This window comes from Lepus europaeus, chromosome 10 (genome assembly GCF_033115175.1).
Source record: "Lepus europaeus isolate LE1 chromosome 10, mLepTim1.pri, whole genome shotgun sequence".
NCBI lineage: Eukaryota > Metazoa > Chordata > Mammalia > Lagomorpha > Leporidae > Lepus > Lepus europaeus.
In genome coordinates, this window is record NC_084836.1 from 109,495,253 (window position 1) to 109,511,921 (window position 16,669).

Below are 16,669 nucleotides of genomic sequence, written 5' to 3' on the forward strand. Positions count from 1 at the left end.
AAACATGCTTTCACTTTCTTGTCCCCTTTTCACGTACCCTGTGGCACTCTGGCTCCTCCTCCTTGCTTTCACGGGGACTCACCAGGGCCTGTCACGCTGCCAAATCCCAGGGAAGCCCTAGGGCAGATCTTCCGCAATCCTGCAGCCAGGTGACCGCCTCCTCCATCTTCACAGTCCAACCCCACACTGGTGGCATCCCACAGCCTGGCTCCCCTCACTCTCCTCACCCCCTAGGCTGATTGTGTTTGCTACCACAGCTTTGTAGGGGGGAAATCCACACTTTGATGGAAAACCACATGTTGTCTATAGCACGCACTTCCTGGTCATGGGATTCAGATTCTCTGGGAGCCATCTCATCACCCTGGAAGCTACGGACAATCGGCAGCAGCTACAGAACAATTCCTGGCTGCAAACATGTACACGGTTCTTCCTGGGGGAGGAATAACAACCCCCCTACCGACAAAGAAGGTAGAAGTCGTTTGCCTCTATTTGCATATTCATTTCATTCCTGATCCACAAATGCTTCTCTCTGGATTTTCCCATGTACTATGTCTCACACCTTGTCAGTTTCCTATTAATGAATTCAACAAAATCATGTTCATTTTTACATTTTATACAAGAGCGCTACAAAAAATTCATGGGTAATGGAATTAAACGTTTTTCCATAAACTTTTAAAGCCTCTAATGTCAGAGTCATGACTTCGCTTTTTCTTGAAGTTTATATTTTAGGAGTTTCAACGCCATAAAGAGCTAAAGAACCCAAACGTGCCCCCATTCCTAACCATTTCCGGCCTCACTGATTTGTACACACAAATGAGCATAGTTGATTCCTGTTACTCATGGAAATGTTCTATACAGTTGCTCCAAACTGGCACACACTGAACCACTGCTCCAAGAGGAAACCTGGGGTAGGTGCCTGCAAGCCTCTGGTCTCAATATTTGCTTTTTAACTGACAACTGCACAAGCTAGTTGTGTGTTTGCTCTGCTTAAAGACACTTTGCTTAATAGATACTACTGATTGATCAGCATTGGATTCACAGCCAGCAGCACCAGCACGCGTGCCTGAAGGGAGCTCCCCTAACACAGCTATTTTATCCACAAGGCACATCCCAGCCTTCCTGTGCTTGGAAACATCACAGATCCCTTGAGCACTACACTCAGGGACATTCTAAACAGTGAGTATACAATGTGAAAAACAGGGCACTAAGCAGGTGATAAAGAGGACCCATTTGCAGTGCAAAAGGTGGAACAAGGGTCACCCATTTGATACCACCTGGGAGCACAGGCATTGGGCCACATGAAGTCCTCACTGCTCCGTGCAGGTCTGTGAATGAGGAGGACCCAACCTCAGTGTTGATTTTGGTGCCATCTGTGCATTTCCGTGAGCAGGTGAACTTGCAAACATGGACTCTGCACATAACGCAGACGGACTATATCCTGTGTCTACGTTCTATTTAATGTATGTCTCCTCCACTAGTCTTCAGGATCCATAACGATTCAGACCATGTCTGTCTTGTCTGTCATGCTACAGAGCTTAACACACAGCTCCATGCATGGCTGCCATGTAGAGTTTTTCAACGTGTACCTGTATTTATTAAAGTAAGATCATGGGAAAATGATTATAAATTGGTAAATATCATTGGGGCCAGTGTTGTGGCATAGTGGGTTAAGCTGCCACCTGCAATGCCAGCATCCCATACGGGTGCCAGTTTGAGCCCCGGTTGCTCTGCTTCTGATGCAGCTCCCTACTGATGCTCCAGAAAAAGCAGAAGATGCCCAAGCCCTTGGGACCCTAGGACCCTGCACCCATGTGGAAGACCTGGGAGAAGCTCCTGGCTTTGGCCTGGCCCAACACTGCCATTGTGGCCATTTAGGGAGTGAATCAGCAGATGGAAGACCTTTCTGTCTATCTGCCTCTCCCTAAAACTCTGCCTTTCAAATAAATAAAATAATCTTTAAGAAATTTACAGAACATGTGTTTATGGACTCAATTTTGACAAAGGACACATGCACATCTACATTTTAAAGAAACAGTAACCAGCAGGCCTTTGTTGCATAGACGAGATGCTGCGTGTGATGCCCACATCCCCTATCGGAGAGCCTAGGTTCAAGTCCTGACTCTGCTTCCAGTTCCAGTTTCCTGCTAATGTTCACCCTGGAAGGCAGCAGTGATGGCTCCAGTGGTTGGGTCCCTGCCACCCACACGGGAGACCTGGACCGAGTTTCAACTCCTGGTTTCAGCCTAAATAACATGAGCTGCTCAGGAATTTGGGGGATGAACCAGCAGACAGAAGATTTCTCTGTGTCTCTTTGCCTTTAAAAAAGAAAAGTAAAAACACTCATGGAAAGAGTTACACCAAAATCTAAAGCAGTCATTTCTATGTGGTGGTGTTAGTGGAGGACTATGACTTTCTACTTTTATGTTTCTCTGCATCTTCTAGGATAAAAATAATAACATTATTTCATCACCACAAAACGCCATCAGGATGGGAACACTGCCTTAACTTTTCCACTAAGTTCAGCACAAGTTTGAATAGCTCCTGGCACCAGAGGTCCCCACCTTGCAGGAAAACATCTTGGTCAGCGTTTTTACCCTGCTCGTGTGACAGGTTTCATGGCATATCCCCACAGGGCCCAGCACTCTACTAGGTAATACCTTCTCTCTAATGTCTTTCTGAATGTGCAGCTGCAATGGACGGTCATGCTGTAGAGCGTTTTTGTGCTGTGTATTACGGACACCCCATTGCTCAAGTCATGAACTCCAGATTCATCACAACAGATTAGCTTGATAAGCACACGTAGCTGGAGATGTATACTCATCCTTCCTTCTAACTGCTGGCTGTGCCAGCCACAGAGCTCTGTCCTCAAGGGGTATAGAATCGAGCACATTCACGAAGCGAGATGGCCGCTGGATGTCAAAGCTGCCGCAGCTTTGATAAGATGCTCAGGGGTGGGTGCAGGGACCGTCAAGTGTGTGTTCTGTCTGTAAAGGCAATTAAGGGTCACGTTATTGACTTCTTCCTTTTAGGGGATATTCCTCCGGGCTCCATCTGATTGTGTTTAGTTCATATACTGGCCTATATAAAACAGCCTGGGTCAAGTTTAAATGGATTTACTGCTTACCCCTCCAAGGGAAAACAATACCATTCAATTAATCAGAACTCCCGCCGCCTCCATCCCATGGCCCCCACCTTCCCTCCAAGGCACCTGGTTAATCCAAGATTCATAGCACACAGAAACCTGCTGCGAGCAGACAGCAGGAATTGGAAGGATTTGGGGTCAGCAGGTGCTATTTTAAAGCCATTATGAGATTTAAGACGTGAGGACAATTACTGAATTCCTCAGCGCCTCAATGTCCCCCGGTATAAAGTGGGAGTGATCATCTGAGCTATCCCAGGGTCACTGTATCCACAGACGTGCACAGTGCTCTAGGGAGACAGGACCCACAGACACAGCACTCTAGGAAGACAGGACTATAAATGGCTACACACACAGGGGATGCTGGCCCCACGGGCGGGCTGCAGCTCTCCTCCCAGGGTGTCTGCTCTGCCACTCCATCTGAGGTCAGCAGATTCGCAGTCTCCCAGGGTGAAGCTCCCCGGGACAGCCTCTAAGGTTCCATCTTTCTCTCCTCTACGTGACCACCTTCTTTCCCTCCCAACCCCTCACCTGGAGCATAGTAAGCCATTTCACTAACGGTGCTAGGATAGTAGACTAACTATTCAGAAAAGGAAGTTGAAATCCTAGCACCTACCAAAGGCCAACATAAAACCCAGTGACCAACGGCAAAAGGAAGACCTTTCTCTCTGTCTCTCTCTCTCACTGTCCACTCTGCCTGTCAAAAAAAATAAATAAAAAATTAAAAATTAAAAAAATTAAAACCCAGTGATGAATGAGTTAAATTCAAGACAGGAAATGATTAAAAATGCCACCTGGATAACAGCTATCGTCAATGAGTCCGCCTACACTGGGTCACTTTAATTTCCATGTATGCATCCGATTTTCCAGTCTCGGTACACATTCACATCTTCAGGCATTCAGCACCTACTGACCGAGCGCCTGCGCACACCATGCAAAACTCCAGGCGCCAGTGACCAGAACAGACGAGGGTGCTGTCCTTGGGGAGTAGAGTCTCATGTAATAGACACACAACTCAGTGATTATAAAGCAGTTTTGTGAACTGTGTTTTTAAGTGGTCAAATAGGAAAGTGAATAGGAGGCTAATTGAGATCAGGATGCCAGACATGGTCTGGGCAAAGAATAATGATGACTTAGTTATGGAAGGGGTTGCCTGGAGAAGAGAGTTCCAGGGAAAGGGGTTGGCCTGTGCAAAGGGCCTGAGGCAGAAAAGAACTTGACCATGGTATTTTTGAGGAACAAAGAAAGATGAGAGTGGCTGGCCCATGTGAGCAAGGTAGAGGAGAATGCAGAAGAAAAAATTGTAGAGAAATAGGAATAAATATAGACTGGAGATGCCACTTATGCTTATGAAATGGGGCAAAATTAAAACAAAACGATAGTGCATAATTCTGGCGAGGTTACACTGAAACTGTTCACATCATTATAAAACAGCATAATTATTTCATTGAAAGCAATCTGTGGCATGTAGCAAAAGCCATAAGGATGTCTCTATCTTTTAATACCTCATTCCTTGAAATTTCATCTCAGAAATTTACTCAAGCAGAAGGCTACAGGCAGGAAGATGGTGACATTTTGGAAACATCTAAATATTTAACAATGTGGGAATCATTTTGCAAATTAAGGTAATCAGACACACTGGAGTCATTAAACAAGGTGGAAACTCCTTAAGAACCTGTGAAATATTTACTTTCTGGTGTGCAGAGGCACTGGGGACTACAAAGGGCACAAGGGACATGATTACATAAGCACGGAGTCAGTGGTTGAAGGGGAAGACACACAAGCCAAGTACTGACCCAACCGGAAGGTGGGCTCAATTTCCTATTTTCAATGAGTTATTTCCGTATTTCAAAAAGTTTCTTCTTTCCAAGTATGAATATGGAAAAGAAGGAACGAGCACCTGCTATGGTAGCTGGAATGACTGTATCCACATCCAACTTGAGCCCAGCCAGGCAAAGGTGGTTGGAACACTTACAAGGGACTCCTGGTCCGAGACCTTCCCAGGAGGGGAACCTACAGCAATGGCGGATGGACATCCGCTCCCTGCTGGATACACATAGGCACCCCAACCTCACTCTCAGCTCCTGCCGCACCTGCCCTCTGTCTCAACATGAACTGTGGGTCACGCCACAGAGGAAAATGACTCAGAAACCACACCGCACACCCACGTTCCTCTGTTCTCTGGCCCATGGTCATTTCTTGGCTCTGCATCAAGCCGTGTTTGTGCTCCGCGGGCCTCTCCCATGCTTCCTAGTGAACCAGGACCTCTGCAATCTGGGGTGGACAGTGGCGGGCAAGGGCCCTGGGCATCTTCTGGCTTTGACATCATTTGGCTGAGACTGTGTTACTGGGACAGTGGCCTTCTCAGGCCCTTCTGTGAATGCAGCCAGTGGCTGCCACTGCCCCTTGGATTCATGGTAGCGAGGGTCTTGGGGCTGATAAGCGAGGAGGGCCTGGGTACCTAAAGAGAAAGTGAGTCTCTAGGACATTAATGTACCATGGGATCCCATTCACCAAGCGCCTACTACATCCTAGACTTTGTACCAGGCACTGAGTCACACAGCCAGGTGTCAGACTCCACGGATGCTAACCTCAGCCGCTCCCTAGCGTGCGTGACTCGGTGCAAAGCACTCAACACCTCTAGGCCTTGGTGGTAGTGATGTTGGACTACCTACCTCACTGAGGGCAGAGCTTCAGACGTGTTCACTGAGGAAAACCCTCACTGAGCACATCATAAACACCAGTGACAATCTCCACCCAGACAGGGAGCGGTATTGTCCCCATTTAACAGATGGGGAAACTGGTTCAGAGAAGTCAAGCAAAGTACCCAAGGCACAGCATCCTAACGACAATCGAGAGTCAAACTCAGATGGATCTGAACACAACCCCCTCATATGATTGTTCTTTGTTCCATTTGAACATGGAGACCAAAGTTTGGCTGACATTCCAGGGCTTTGCAACTATGCAACTGGCCCTACACCTTCCAAAAACGACACTGATTTGCTAACTGCAACAAAATAACCTGCCACATTTATATAGGGTATTTCCCAATTGATAGTAGCATTTCACATTCACATTTGACCATAAGGGAGGAAGCTCATTTAAATAACATCAATTTTAAACAGCACACAAAAAACACAATGAGAAAACATGAGCAGTGATTCATAACATCAGGGCCTGAATGTGTAAGTACTTCTGGGGTCTTCACAAAGTTTGTGGAAAGTGTGCATCATGAAAAAACTATGCAGGAACTTCAAATTGTTTAGACCCCAAGGAACTCGTAATTTCATTTTCCATGAAGTTTAGAAAATGCTTCCATGTGTGTGTCATGTCTGTGTGTACAGTCTGTGTCTATGAGCACACACAAACAGATAGACTAAAACATTTTTAAAGTAGGGATGTCCTTGAGAAGGGTTAAACCCCAGAAGTAAGGATCCTCCACCATTTAACATTCAGCTCCACATGAAAGACATGCGAAGGAGAACCTGGAAACAGAGCCTGGAGAAGCTGAACTGCTCTGGAAATGAGAAGAACAGGACTTTGCTGCACCTGGGAGTGATGTGCGAGAGAGGGGAGAGGAAGAAGTGAAATGTCTCTGCTAAAAGGACACATAGGAAATGATTTTGGAGTTGTTTGCTGGGAAGGTGCCAACCCCCTCGCCTGTGTCCCATCAAATACCAAGAGAAGATTCCTGCTCCAGCTAACAGCCTCTGTCCGTGGGGCTCTGGGAGACCGCTGGGAAAGGAGCCAGGTTCCCAGGAGGTTCTACGAGGATGGCCAAGAGAATCAGCCTGATATTCCAGCTTTCAGGGCAGGCAGGGGATGGAGACCAAGAGCTTCTCTGCCTACCTCCGCCTGCAGGATCCAGAATGGGGCACTCTGGTCAATACTTCCTAGTTCTCACGGATAAGCTGGCCCCAACTGATATGCAGATGCTGTGTTTATCACAAAACTGGAACAGTGATTACTTACGCAGCTTTTAAGCCGATCTTTTAAACTTATGGCATGAGCAGTGATCCATGCACGCAATCAGGCATTCTCTGAACACGTGGTTTGTAAGACCGGCACAGAATTCCACCGTGAGCATGCCCCACAATTCACTTCACCAGTCTCCTTTTATTGGTGCGCTTAAGTGATTACCAAGTTTTTGTCCTTATAAATAATGCAATGATGACCTCTGGGTATAAAACTCCTTTTGAGCAGCTCCGATTATTTTGTTAGAAAAAAACATTAGCTAATTGTCCACTAACTATGCTATGTCTGTTTAATCCAGCTGCAGAAATGCCCGTAAGAGCTCACTGTGTTGCCCCTTGCCAATGTTGATCATCAGCAATTTGAAAATATACTTTGGTGATAATATAGGTAAAATCTATTTATTTGATTATCTGTGACTCTGGATATTTTTAATATGCTTTTCTCTGTTCATTTTGTTTGGCAATTATCTCTCTATACCGTTCAGCTTTGTTTCCCTATCAGTGTGATCACATTTTAATGTTACAGGCCTTTATGTATAAGGATTATTTTTCCCTTTTTGCAGTTCTGTCCCACATTTCCCCACATCCAGTGGGGATGTGTGAATACTGTTAACATGCACAGAAGGACTTCTTTTCCTATTTCCTTTCATACAGTAAATTTGCAAACTGTAACCTCAGTGGTGCTTTGTTGGCTTTTCTTGATCTGGGAATCCTTCCCAAGAAAAAAAATGTTTTAAATTTCCTGCCAGCTCCTGCTTTTTTATACCTTTAAGCTCTTTTTTTTTTTTTAAGATTTTATTTATTTATTTGACAGGTAGAGTTACAGACAAGTGAGAGATGGAGAGAAAGGTCTTCCTTCTATTGGTTCACTCCCCAAATGGCCACCACGGCCGGCGGTGCGCTGATCCGAAGCCAGGAGCCAGGTGCTTCCTCCTGGTCTCCCACGCGGGTGCAGGGGCCCAAGCACTTGGGCCATCCTCCACTGCACTCCCGGGCCACAGCAGAGAGCTGGACTGGAAGAGGAGCAGCCAGGACTAGAACCCAGCGCCCATATGGGATGCCTGTGCCACGGGCGGAGGATTAACCAAGTGAGCCATGGCACCGGCCCCTACCTTTAAGCTCTTAACATATCCATAATTTATTTGGTACAACATGATATATATACAATAGATTCTAATTTTTCAGATTATTTGTACTATGTACAATTTATTAATCATGTACTACTTGGTAAATTCATATAAATTTTAAAAGTCAGTTTACCATATACTGTATTTTTTCTGGGCTTTAATTACCATACTTATTATAAATGTTGGTATCTCAGAGAAATTACTCACACCACTTTTTCAAAGTGTTCTTGACTTCTCTCCCTTGTATATTCTTTCAGATCAATTTTTAAATCACTTTGTCAAGTTCCCAAAAGAATCCCATTAGGAGTTTGATTGCAATTGTATTAAACCCATAAATTAATTTGGAGAGAATTGATATCTTCACAATATTAAATTTGCTAATCCAAAACATGATATATTGCTCCATTTATTCAGGTCTCATTTTATCATCCTCAATAAAATTTTGTTGGTGTATGTATTTTCATATAGATTCTGCAGATTTCATAGTTTACTCCTCAGCATTTATACTTTAATTGCATTTGAGAATATGATACATTTTATTGTATTTTTATAACGGTTATTTTGGCATATGACTATTGATTTTTGTTTATTTGCTTTGTGTTTGACCATAATACTGAAATCTTTCGGTCATTCTAATAGGTTTTTTTTTTTTTTTTTTTTTTTTTTTTTTTAGTTTGGTTTATTCTCAGAGGCTTTCAGGCTATAAGAACATTTTCTGCTTGAAATAAGAAAGTGCCTTCCCATTCCCAGCTTATGAAGAATTCTGATCAGTAATGAAAGCTGAATTTTTTCAAATTACTTTTCAGTCTCTCTTGAGAGGATCAGATGGCTTTTATCCTTTGACCTACTGATATGAGGCATTATACCAATAGCTTTTCTAATATTCAACGTTTTTTCATCAGCACCTCTTGGGATACACCCAGCTTGGTCCTGGCACATCACGCTTTTATAATAGTGTGGGATTCTGGGGGTGCTACTAGAGAATGAGTTCTACAGCTACACAGTTAACGTTCCAGTTTCACCTGGGCCACTCGGGCAAGTGTGTGACCTTGGGTAAGACGCCTGCCTCCCAGACCATCAATGGAAGAAACTACACTCACCCATAAAGTTGCTGCAAGAGTTACAAGCAGAATACTCCAAACAGGCTCAAAACAACACATTTTGCATATGGTAGCTATTCAACTTGCTTGCTGCTGTTTTCATTACTATAATCATATATTTATTTTATGTTATTGCAAACTTTTCATAGCCTTGTAGTGACTGACCTCTACTTTTTAAACATTTTGAGGCTAACTTTAGAAAATCCGATTCACTTGATAAACAAGCCATGTTAGCTTTTATCATTAGGAATACCTTTCTGTAGCTCCCTCTCCTTGTCAAACCTCAATCTTCATGATCAAGGGAGACTGCATGAGTATTTGCTGACAGGCTCTGTTCTTCACCTTCCAGACGCCCCAGGAAATGTGGGATGGCAGAGAAATCTAAGTGCAGCAGGTAGTTCCATAGGACTTTTCTTCTCCTTTTAGAATTTTACCTAACCAAGAAGAGTAGGCAGCCATATTGCCACAGTCCACAGAGAAGCGCTATCATGCTTCGGGCTGTTGTTTCTAGAGATCCTGAGGAGGGGCCTAACTGGAAACCCACTCCCTTCCCTCCCACCGCTGCAGTCAGATCATTCAAGACAAAGATGTCAGTTGGCAGGAGAAAGTCTCCGACGCCAGGAATTCTAGGTTGAAGGAGAAAGGATCTTACCTTCTGTCCACCTCTTTCTTAAACCAAGGGATGGGAAATCTGTGGAGTCACTCACAGACGTCGTGAGTGTGATGGAAAAGGAGAGACAGTCTTCAAGAAGTGCAGGACATCTCACGCCCTAGCAGGTGTCTGTCCTCTATAGACACACCCTAACTTCTACAGCCTCTCTGGTCAGGGCAGGCTCCCTGTGTTACCCATCCCTCTTCTCTCCTCCATGGCCACAATCCCTGGGCATGCAAGAAGGCATAGATGCTGCAGGCAGCAGGAGAGGATGCAAGAACAGCCAGTGCCCCCTTCTCTGTTTTTCTTCAGAAAGTGGTAGCCATCTCTGCGGCTGCCTTCAGGGCTCACCTGCACTACAGCAGCAGCAAGGTTCTTGTGAGCTTAGTGTGGTCTGCACAGATGACCCCTCCTGCCCTAGTTTCTTGTGGTCTTAAGATTTCTCCACGGGTCTTTTGAATCCACTGATTGCATTCCTTTGGCTCCAGATGGGTGGTGATGTGTTTTAGATGGCTAATCTTGCCATGCTCCTGTAAGCTTTATAAATCATCTCACCAGGACTATGGCAGGGCAGAGATGGGTATTAGAGGTCTCTGCTCACATGGCCATCCTGCTCAGAAGGAAGGTCCATTTACTTCCAGTTCAGAGCCATAATCGGTAGGTCAGACCAGGCTAGTCCACTTTACAGATGATGCCGTCAAAGCTTAGACAAAGAGAGAAAAGGACTCACAAGGCTGGTGCTGGGGTCTTGTTCTCTTCTAGGCTTTGAATTACCTCCTTAAGTCTTCGAATTATCTTTCTTGTTCTGGAACTACACGCAGGTCTCACTGGTCCCTCAAAGAACACAAAGGCCACCCCTGGATGCTAAGAGCTAAGGGTCAGGGCTCACCTCCTCTCTGCTCTGGACCCAGAGGGCCTCACTGCCACAGCCTTATCCTCCCCGACCAAAGAGGGACCTGGATACAGGGAACAGAGACAGAATTGGAAGAGATGCCTGCCATCCTCCCCAGCAACCCTCATCAGGCGCCACGGCAGCTACAAATCGATGACTCCAGACACCTGCACAGCCACATCTGCCCACCCTCCTGCAGGAGCCACTGCTTCTGTGCCAAATGATCGCAGCCTTGGAGAATAACGCCAGTAGCAACTGGAGAAGTGCATCTTACAACAGAGTCCGCTGTACCACAGGGAAGGGAACCTCCTTCGTTTCTGACAGCTCTTTCCAAGACCCGAGATTTCTTCACAAACTGTGTTCACTGCAGTTTTTACGGCCTGACTTTTCTGTGAGGCAGGTAACTTATCTCACGGAAGCTTGACAATGACAATCGTCTCCCCTAAGTGGAAGAAAAAGAAACCGAGGCACAGAGGTAAAGGGATCAATCCCCAGTCACCTAGCCAGCACATGCCCTGTGTGAAATAAAAACCAGATTCTTTTCAGCTCTGAAGCCCATATCCTTTTCCCTAAATTCCAATGACTACTCTCACTTCATTGAACTCAGCAATTTCAATCTCTTTCTTCCATCCCCTGGAGAAGAGAGGGAGCTAGATACACACCACTTCCAGTAGAAACCATAAATACGTAAATAAAATGTAACATGCAGTCAGCCCTTGGGTAGGGGGAACAGGAGGCCTCTCAGCCAGCAGCCTACGTGGCATCTCTGGCCACACAGGACACATCTCAGAGAGGTGGAGCTGCAAGACCCCGATGAAGTGGTTCCCAGGACAGGAGTGCGCCTTCCCCAGTGACCGACCTGGGCATCCATTCTCAAAGCTGTTGCTTTGGGTTCTCCCAGTGAGTGTTAGGCAGCTCATGCCAGCGGCCTGCCTGCTGCCGCCACTCCTGGGAACCCAGTGGGTACTGTCTGCACATGATCCTCTCCAGTTTTAGAGTAGCCAGGCTGATACTGGCTAGGGAGGAAGAGTAACCCTCCAGCGGCAAGATGGCTTGCAAGGGGGGCTCTGATACAGCACTCACAGTGAGGCGGGGTGGGTACCGTGCAGCTGGCCCAGGGCCCGGCTCCTGTCACTGGGTGTCTGCTCTTGGAGCTATGCTGGAGGAAGCCATCCAGCATTCTGTGCAATGTCATGAAGCGGGAATTCTCACAGGATGATTGAGAACAACCAAAGAATATGGCCCACTTTCCAGATGCCGGTCCATCCTGAGAAATGGACAAGACTTCCTGCCTTGACACAATGATGCATAATCTTAGCATCCATAATATTAGCAGCAACAAATAATGATTTGTTTCATTATAGGCATCTAAAGAGCATTTTGAGCTTTTCACAGCACTTTGATAAATATGATTGCATTTGCCCCCAGGCCCGTATCTCAGGAAGGATGGTGAATGATTGAACTGAGGAAAAGGAACAAAATGATGAATGAAAAAAAAAAAATGAATGGGTTTCTCAAGAGAACAACAACAAAACAGAGGATTAGATTGCTTTCTTCAATACCTGGAAGCCCCTTTGATCCTGAAGTCCAGGTCAAATCAGGTAGATCTCACGGAAGAGAAAGACATGGCCTGCTGGTCTGCAGACTCACATACTCCCATTGCCAGCGGTGAATCTGCACCTCAGACGCGACACTCTCAAAGCTGAACTCACATCCTTACCCTTCGGTCCTATTTTCCATTGCACAAAATGGTTCCACTACTCATCTCTCGGGCATCTCAACCAGCAGTCTTGGGCGTCACCTTTCACTACCTTCTCCTGTCCCCATGTTCCCAGATTCCCATCTGATATTCTGAACAAGTTCTGTTATAAGTGGCTAAAAACCTTAGCCTATTCAACTGGTAGGGTGCTCTGTAGCCAAACTCTAAACAACCTTCCCCTACAATATCCCACCTTTAAGGGCTGGATTCTGTTCCTAGAATCCCAAGTAGCTACTTGGTCAGTGACCTGTCATAAATGGAAGAACCAGAATATATACCCATCTGTCTTTGCTGAGTAGCTCCCCCATCCCCTTAATCTTCTTGAGCCATGCCCAAGCTGTTAACTTCTTCTGCTCTTGGCACGTCCTTCCTAGGCCACTCTCTGTCTCTAATGCCTAGCACAGAACCTAAAACAGGCTCAGGAACTGTTTGATGGGAAGTGTGTAGCACCCATCCAATCTCGGCTGGTCTCCATTGTTACCAGTGTCCCCAACCACCCCGTCCCACCTTAAGAGGACACTTGGGAGCCAACGAAGTTCCCAGGCTAGAAACTCCATCAAGGAACGTGGAATGGTATCCCTCAGGCCCCCACACTTGGTTCTAAGCTCTTAATCATCTGTGATCCTGATTTGATGGTTTCTCAGTCTTGGTTTTCCTATTGGGTACCTCTCAGAGCTGCCTCGGGGATCAGTTAACAGCTGATGGGCACCTCCTGAGGGGCATGTTGGTGCATCCCAGCAAATCAGTGGGGTGGCTGTGCACCAGCATCGCTCAGAGGGCTCCTTAAAGCAGAGTCCTGGGTCTCACCCTGAGACTTCTGGTACATTAGGTCAGAAGAGTGAGCCTGAGAATCTGCATTTCTAACAAGTGCAAAGTGGTATTTGTCTTAACTCCTTTGGGCTGCTACAATAGAACACGATACACAACTTATAAACAACAGAGAATTACTTTTACAGTTCCGGAGGTGGAAAAGTCCAAAACCAAGGTCAAAATCAAGGTGTCAGTAGATCATGTATCTGGTGAAAGCTTGTATCCTGGTTCCCACACGTATTTTCTTCCTGTGTTCCCAACAAAGTAAGGGGCAGGGGACCTCTTGAGCTCCCTGGTGTCCTGTTTATTAGGGCACTGGTACCACTCACGACAGCTCCACCCTGTGGCCTCACCACCTTCCAGACTTCAGCTCTGAATCCTGTCACATAGAGGATTATGCCTCTGTCTCATAGGGGTGGGGAACGTCCAGCCCGTGGGCCATATAAGGTCCATGAAATCAATGGATCTGGCCTTGCCAATGCAACTGCAGGTGGGACTCCAAGTTGAATCATTCTATAGCAGGCTCATTTTTAAGTCGATATCAATTTGTATGGCCTGCAAATGATGTTATGAATGTCCAAAATGGCCCTTGGCAGAAAAAAGGATCCCCACCCCTGCTCCAGTCGACAGCAGCATGGGTGCCGCTGGTCTGCGGCCCTTCCTTGCCTGCTTTAGCACTACTGCTTGGAGCACTGCTCTTTGCATGCAGACCCTGTTCTCCTCCACGAAGCACACTATTTCAATACATGATTTCGTGTTTATGTTTTACCCTTTTTGTTGTTTTGCTGGAATCTTAACCCAGCCTGTAAATTCCTCTGGGCAGAAATTATACCTTCCACGCTCCACACTCTCATTTTCTGTTTTGTAAAATAATGAGTACATTTCCAGCATGATTAATAATAGAGTAGAGAAAGGGGAGAAAAAACTCGGCCTACCAGTGCCAATAAGGAGCCTCTACAAATGGATATCAGCTCGGAAAGTTAAAAATTCATTATGAGGCAAGAATCGTTCCACCAACGGGGACAATGCAAGAAAGATTATTTTCTTGATGACACATCTTGTAGAATGTGGGTTATTCAAGATTTTAGCCATAACTTACTTAAACACTAACATTTCTTGAAATATAATACCACAAACAGCATTTTAACTCATAATTTTTATAGTGATAGCCATGCTATTGTGTTTTCAACTTGTAAAATCCATTACACAGTTGTGGCAACAGTTTGCAGTAGATTGTAAATTTTTATTGAGATGATCATCTTGTGATTGAATTTCAAAATGTATTATATGATCATCAGCAAATAAGTCCATGGGGGCTGCTAAGGTACTTTGAATATCATTTATAATGATCAAAAACCCTGAAAACCCTTACACATACCCTGTGGAAAGAGAGAAATCTCATCAGCAGGATCAAATCAATTATTTTTATGGATGAATATTGCATTGCAAAGCTGAGATAAGGCATTACCAAGTTTAATAACATACCCTTATGTCCTTTTAAAATAGTAAGTTTCATTATCAGGTTTCAATGAAGAATTTTACCAAAGACCTGCTTTTAAAATAATCAAGAAAATAGTATCTCTTTTCATCACAGTGGTTCAATAACCTTCAAAGGAACATTTCTAAACCACAAAAACACTCGCTATGCTTGGGTTACATGCTACCAACACACACTACTGAGATACTGAAGAACAGTTGCACTAAGTTCCAGTAGAATGTTTGCTTTGAAAACGCCAGTGTGGTATAACACGAATGACATACGATGTACCAGTTCGGGCACACCACGAGTTGTGCATTTGCTTAGGTGTGATCTTTGTACACAAAAAAACATCAGGGAAGTAGAAAACCGCACTTGGCTAAAATGAACCAGGTAGGAACACACAAAACACAGACTGCACACATACCCAGCACCCACCTGGCCCCTTGGCTCACCACGTGCATCGGGAGCCTCTCCGTCTGCACCTGGTGGTACAGGCTGCCACCAACCGTGGCCAGCCTTGTTTCCACACTACACCCTAACCCACAGGCTGCAACCTTTCCAACACCTACCTCCACGAGCAAATTTCAAGTCTTCTTCAAGGTAACCTGCTACGTGATTTGTAGGATTTATGCATTTCTTAGCTATTAGACATGCGTAACTTATGCCATCATTTCTATTAAATATCTCGTTTTTTAATGTGTCACTGATGACATAGGAGTGTGCTGCTCTGGGCCTCCTTTCTTCCTTCAACTTCCATAGTTTTTATCGACTAACTTGGCACAGTGTGGTGGTTTTTAGGGACACATATGCCTGGCTGTTACACAAACAACTATGCTTCGCTAAGCTTTTTGTAGCACAGTTGTTGTACTGATGGATCCAAAAGCCACCAATGACTCCTTATCCCATACAGCTCATGCCACCTGCTTCCCCACTCCATACAGTAGCCCCAGCTCTGGCCACCAAGCCAAAGGCACTTATTTCTCTATTTACCCATCATGGTGTAACCAAGGATCAAGGACGCTGGAGTAGACAACCGAGCGCAAACCCAGCTGTGCGACCAGGGACCATGACTATGACTTGGGACCAAAAGTTTTCAAATACTGTGCCTCTAGTCCATGTTTACATGCGAGAAGAGTACTAACTGTGAACGGTCACTTAGGGGGATAAAACTAGGTAAGACATACGATGCAATTTGTAAAAAATAGATAGCAAGCTATTTTAACATCTTGGGTCACATCCAGAGCCCACAGCAGCTCAGAGATACGTTAAAATCCACAGTCCCAAGTAGCAGTCCCTTTCTGGGCACACAGTGGAAGCCAGGAGATTTCAGGAATAAAACTGGAACCAAGGGAGCCTCTGAGACACAGTCCTAGCCAGCACATTCTGAAACACCATCCAGGAATGTCAGACACACAGTTGGATCCAGGAACCCACAGAGAGTTCTGAGAAGCCAGAGGCTCTCGGAGGAACAGACCCCACCATGACTCTTGGAGAAGGAGCCCCCAAAGGTTAAAGAGTCTGAGCGTTCTTAGGGATTAAGGTAGTTCCAGAACCAATCAGGAGAAACCGGAGCCATCAGGGACACTGCCAGAATCAAGGGTCACAGGCCCAGCCCAGGGATTTGAGGGGTGAAGTTGGAATCACAAGCACCGACCAGATACAACTGAAGCCAGAAGCCTTCCAGGATACAGTCTAGACGAGACCTTCCAGGGCAGAGCCGGGAGCCCTCAGAGAAA

The 16,669-nt window shown here is 45.5% G+C and overlaps 1 protein-coding gene across 1 annotated transcript in view; it reads right to left on the minus strand.

The window, feature by feature from the left end:
- Positions 1 to 16,669, minus strand: part of PTPRT (protein tyrosine phosphatase receptor type T) — a 787,789-nt gene that overhangs the window by 570,852 nt on the left and 200,268 nt on the right. The window lies entirely within an intron of this gene.